This window comes from Atractosteus spatula, chromosome 25, assembly GCF_055471065.1.
Source record: "Atractosteus spatula isolate fAtrSpa1 chromosome 25, fAtrSpa1.hap1, whole genome shotgun sequence".
NCBI classification, from domain to species: domain Eukaryota; kingdom Metazoa; phylum Chordata; class Actinopteri; order Semionotiformes; family Lepisosteidae; genus Atractosteus; species Atractosteus spatula.
In genome coordinates, this window is record NC_142730.1 from 10,955,155 (window position 1) to 10,960,840 (window position 5,686).

At 41.2% G+C, this 5,686-nt stretch overlaps 2 pseudogenes; both read right to left on the reverse strand.

Moving 5' to 3' along the window:
* Positions 1-259: 259 nt before the first annotated feature.
* LOC148815424 (uncharacterized) lies at positions 260-2,562 on the reverse strand (annotated as a pseudogene).
* Positions 2,563-2,605: 43 nt separating this feature from the next.
* LOC148815425 (uncharacterized) lies at positions 2,606-5,476 on the reverse strand (annotated as a pseudogene).
* Positions 5,477-5,686: the final 210 nt, after the last annotated feature.

Consider the following 5,686-nt stretch of genomic DNA (forward strand, 5'->3'; position numbering starts at 1 on the left):
TCCCGGCTCCAGCCATTCGTCCGGGCCGCGAGCTGGAACTGCGCCTTGTATGTCTCACAAGGCGCTTCCCCATCGTAGTGACCGGGTCGCACCACGCCGCGGGTGTAGGAACAGCTGGCTGGCTCCGGCAGGGAGGGCATCTCCTCTCTGGGGCACCCGCTGGGCGGCAGTAGCGGGCAGTCGCCCCAATTCTACCGACTGGACCACTACTGAGTAGCCCTGGTAAGGGCTGTGGCCACCTGTCACACCCAGGAGTTGCTCAGGCTCCGTGTGTGCTGCCGGTGGGCTCGGTCTCTTTTAGGGTCAGCCAGCGCTTGACAGAATCAGCTAGTGTCTGCCACAGGTTGTCCATCCTGCCCGCTTCTGACACCAATGTAGCGTATACAGGTTCTCTCAGGACAAAGGACTAGTGGAGACGTGATAAGTAAACCAAAAACCGAACGCAGGATATGCATACACATGAGGAGACTGACGGAACACGTACACATCATTAGGGTCATCCTTACTTAACAACAGGCTATACACTAATATAGCTACACAGGACACTAAAACTACTATGACACTATTTACATATGCAGGGTCAGCTGCTGGTCATCGTGCCTGGAATAATCACAGAATAAGTCCGACTCAACCCTCGCGCTCCCAGTGGACGACCTTCAGTGATGCATGCCTTCCCCATGTTTATATGGCGCACAGAACTACTTGCAAGCAGTTGACCAAATCAAAGTTGATATCTGTCGAGAGACTGATAGAGAAAATAGAGTACAAATAATATTCACTAAACGCAAGGCATTTGAACTCATCGAATTTGAACTCATCTGCACGTTTCATAAAAATGTCGGATAAAATCCACAAATAACCAAACAAGTCAAACACAAATAAAAAAAAATCAGGTTCTGCAAAGTTACCGCTACCCCAAGAAACGTTTAACTGAAGAGTTAATGACAAAGATTAATTCTAAATCAAGTGCTGACCAAAGTGAGCACTTAGAATTCATCTTCGTCATGAACTGTCCAGTTGTTGTGCAAATAAACTCTGCCGCCATATTGTGACTAAATAACATACAACGCAAAAGTTGTAACATTATTAGACACTAGATAGCAGCAGAGTTCATTGGCACAAGTGCTTGGTAGAGAATGCACATGGCTCAAAAAAAGAACGTGTTTATTAAACTGCATCACCATACTTTTTTGAAGGTGAAAAAACATCCATTAGTTTCTCACTCAATATATGAACAATCAGTCTAAAAGATATTCTTGTACCAAAATGACAAAAATAAAAGTGCAATTTAACCTGAGACTTTTTAATTTCTTAAGGGAAATGATGAACATTCTATTATAAGTACACTCAAAACTCATATTATCATCTTATATGCTTATATACAGTGTATAAAGGTACAGACTTGGTCAGATGGCCTTTAAATGCGTACTGTGAATAAGTATACCTTACCAAAAGTTTTGAATGGTGAAATATGCACATATTTCTTATCTGGGTAGTCTGTAGGTTGGCAGACTAAAATACTAAATTATGTCCATTACCCATATTATATTACATATTACTTTCCAAAATTTTGTTCATTTCACACCTGAAGTCAGGATAGCTATCATAATGAATAGACACTCTCAAATACCAGCCACATGTATGTGCCATAAGTCTTCTCTCAAATCCTTGCATATCAGTGAAGTCAACAGTTACAGTCTTGCCAAGAAAGAGATCTGAGCCTGTGTTTCCTTCCATCACACTCTCGCAGGTTTGTTGTAATATGCTTTGATATTTCCTTTTCCTGTGCATTCATTGTGCAGGGAAACTTCAGTGACCACATGCTTTTCCTTGCCGTTGGCTGCAAGTTTTCATACACAGCTTCCATTTTCTCAAGGGCTTTGCTGAGGGGAGTGAGTACACTTTCCCACTGTTCGATAACATAGTGTAAGCAGGCTCTTGAATAAGGGTTTTGTGAGCCAGTTCTTGCAGAATTTGTTCAATGTTGTGTGCACTTGGCATTTTTCAGCAGCTGTAGTTGTCCAAGATTTCCAGTAATTCATCTTGGCCAGAACTGTTGAAGTCTCTGCGACAACATTCCAAGGTATAACGGTCAGATTCTGAGACATACTTTAGAAAATTGTCAACAAGATCACTCTTCACATATCCAAGAGCTGCCTGTTCCAAGATTACAGGAGCAAGCTTGATGAGCAAATACTTCTCTTTCTGCCAACCAAAAGAAATAATTCTACCTATACTCTGCCACTTTTTCTTGCCATAGTCATGTCGGAGAAATGGTATCTTGAAAGTGCTACCTGTTGTACATTGTTAATAGAATTCATGCCAGAATTCAGAGAGGGAATCTCTGAGAACGCCTCCCTCATCATATCCATTCTCATATTGCCCATTTGATAGTAGAAGCTTTACTTGAATTTCTGATTGAGTATATGAAAGGTGTTCCTCAGTGAAATGTTCAATAAGCTCAGATAGTATTTGGCTGCAATGGACAACAATAATTTTTTTGTCTGGTTCCCTGAGTTCTTGTGCCAGAGGCAAAGTGTCTTCTAGACTTTGTTCTCCCATCTCAGAGAGGTCTCCATTGAAAATTGTAATGATATTGCTATCCTCAACATTTTCCCCAGTAGTAGAACTTTGCAGAGCTAAACCGGAATCGTCTGTGACATCTGCAGGATAAAATTGTGCCACGTCATCACTGCCTAAGTTCAAATCATTTCCAGTATTTCCAACATAGATGACATCTAATGTTTCTAATTCCAATGGTGGATCAATTTGTGAGTCTGTAGAGGGAAACTCCTGTGTGTTTTCCTGTGAGGGACCTGCAGTGTTTGATTCTTGCTGTGTCTCCACACCACCATTGTCATGTTTCTTTTTGGTTGACTGATAGAACCTCATGACAATTAACTTTGAGGCTTCATATAGAGCTCCCACTGTACTGTCCTCATCTAAGGAAACTTCTTGGTCATTTGTCAGATCCACCTCAAACCCAGAAATATTTCCATGTGCATTCTTTCCATCTGGGAAAAACAAACTTATTGCCTCCGCTATGAGGTCTTTTTTTTCCAGTGCTTTGAAACACTTAAGTTTCGTGTTCCACCACCCTTTTTGGTTCTCACCTGGATAAAGCCTCCTTTTCCTTCCTCATACAGCATCCAGCCCAACTCCACTTTCCTTACTTTCCTCTCTGTGTTCACCTCTTGATGAGGAGTGATATTTTCTGGGTGCTTATGCTTTTTTCTTTTATTCAGTTTTGACTTCAGTCTATCAAAAAGCTTTGATTTCCTACTGTTGGGCTGTTTTTCGTGTCTCCTACAATATCCCATCACTGCCAATCTGTCTCCATAAGACGGCAAATAATTCCTCATCTGTTCATCTGTCATTAACATCAGGACACTGGCATCAATCTAAAAATGAATAGTGTGTTACCAATTTTCAGTTTCAAAATACCATACTTAAAGCATCATTTTATGTGGATCAATATGCTGATACTGGTTTAAGGAAAAAGTCCATTCGGGATTGTTGAGGTATAAAGTGAAAATATCTACTATACATGAAAATATCAATATACTGTACAGTACTGTGCAGAAGTCAGAGACCACCCTTGCATTTATTTAATTTCCAGTTAAAACAGCCATTCAGTGCAAATTATTTAGTTTTTGGTGTCAGAAAATAATGCAAGAAACATATTTGACAGAAAAGTACACTAAATATAACATCAAATCAATCAGTATTTAGTTTGTCCACTCTTTACTTTTGTGCACCCTTTTGGCACTTTAAGTCTTCCATCCTTCCACTCAAACAAGTTACAGCTGTGTCCTCCCAACACAAGTTGATACCAAAACTGTCACTGACATTATATTAGAACACTTTCCATTAAAAGTGACACTAACATTGGGTAGACACTAACATTGGACACTAACTACCCAAACACACCACAGCTGCCTTGCACATATCTTTGTCATGTGCATCTGAAATGGCTAGAGGCGATATTTCTGATAATATTAAGATAATTCACTTGCGTTAGGAAAATATAAGTCAAAGGAAAATAAGTGAAAAACAAGAGTTTCCAAAACTGGAGTTAAAAATTACTACAATATATAGAGAAAATGGGACTCGTGCAAGGCCTGGTAGACATCACCATCACATAGACAGAAGTGAACGTTTTTATCACTCCTGTTACGATCCCTGCCTCTCGGCAACGAAAGAGGCAGAAGAAGGCGTAGCCTTAGTTCATCAGTCCACCTATCACGGTACGCGTTCACCACCACACCTCCGTCTCATCTGGTATTTAAGCATTAGTCTTTCCCTACCTCCTCGCTCAGTATTGGTTTCCCTTTCGAGCTTCTTAGTTGCGCTACGCCTTCAACCTCCTTGTACTGTTCTGGTTCCGACTTTGGTTTTTTCCCTTTTACTACGTCTATTGGATTACGGCTCGGCTTCGGTTGCTTTCTTCTAGTTTGGTTCACTGGCTTCCCTTGGATTCTCGGTTCTCCCCTTCGTCTACGGTTTTGGATTACGGTTTGGCTTTGGCTACTCCCTCTCGGTTTGGATCACTGGCTTCCCTTGGATTCTCGGCTCTCCCCTTCGTCTACGGTTTTGGATTACGGTTTGGCTTTGGCTACTCCCTCTCGGTTTGGATCACTGGCTTCCCTTGGACTCTCGGCTCTCTCCTTCGGCTACGGTATTAGGATCACGACTCGTCTCAGTCGGCTCCCGCAAGTGGGTTCACTACTTGGTTTCGGTTTCACTGACTGAATCCGTAACAACTCCTGCATCAGATCTGAAAAAAATCCACAAGTGTTTCTGTCAATACTTCCATTGTAAGAAGACAACACAATGCAATGGGTCTGAAGGGGTGTGTAGCTGTCAAAAAGTCACTATTTGAAAAGGAAATAGACAGAAGAGAAGAAAATTTGCCCTAGAACACCAAAACTGGACACTTGAGGTAAGTAAGGCTTTATGGACGATGAGTCATTGAGTGGATTTGGATTTGGATCGGCAGAAGCAGAAAATACAACCAACTTCTAAGACTGAACTTTGGAGGTGTTTACAAGAAGCATGAACGAATATCCCAGTGGATTTATTTGAAAAACTCAAAGAAGGTCTCCTGTAAATAATGGAAGCTGTAATAAAGGCAGAAGGTGGACACACTAAACAATGAAAGATCTGACGTTATATTTAGATGTGGATGCTTTTGTGTAATTTTGTGTTAAATATGTTTCCTGGAATAATTTCTGACATTGAAAAATAAATTAATTGCACTTAATGGCCGTTTTGACAGGGAATTAAATAAACGAAAGGGTGGTCTCTGACTTTTCACAGTACTGAAAGTGCTGTTAATATCTACAGTAGGTCAGTGGGAGTTAGTTACAATAAACATGAACACATCCATTCTGTTAACTACCTTTACTTCCTTCATTTTTCCGATAGTGGACTCTGGAATGTCCCTCTCCCTGAGGAAATCAATAAGATCCTCCATCCTGCAATTGTGGCCTAGGAAGCACACATGGGACAGTGGTGCAGCATTGATTAGTTAGCATAGTGTAATTACCTAGCCTCCTGTTTGCCCAGACTCCAACAGTATGCATTATAGTACATTTAGAAGTAGTCCAGGACAGGCAATGATGACCAACACTCCCCACAAATTTGCATTCATGTTACTGTGCTGAAATAGCTGCTGGTAAAGTGT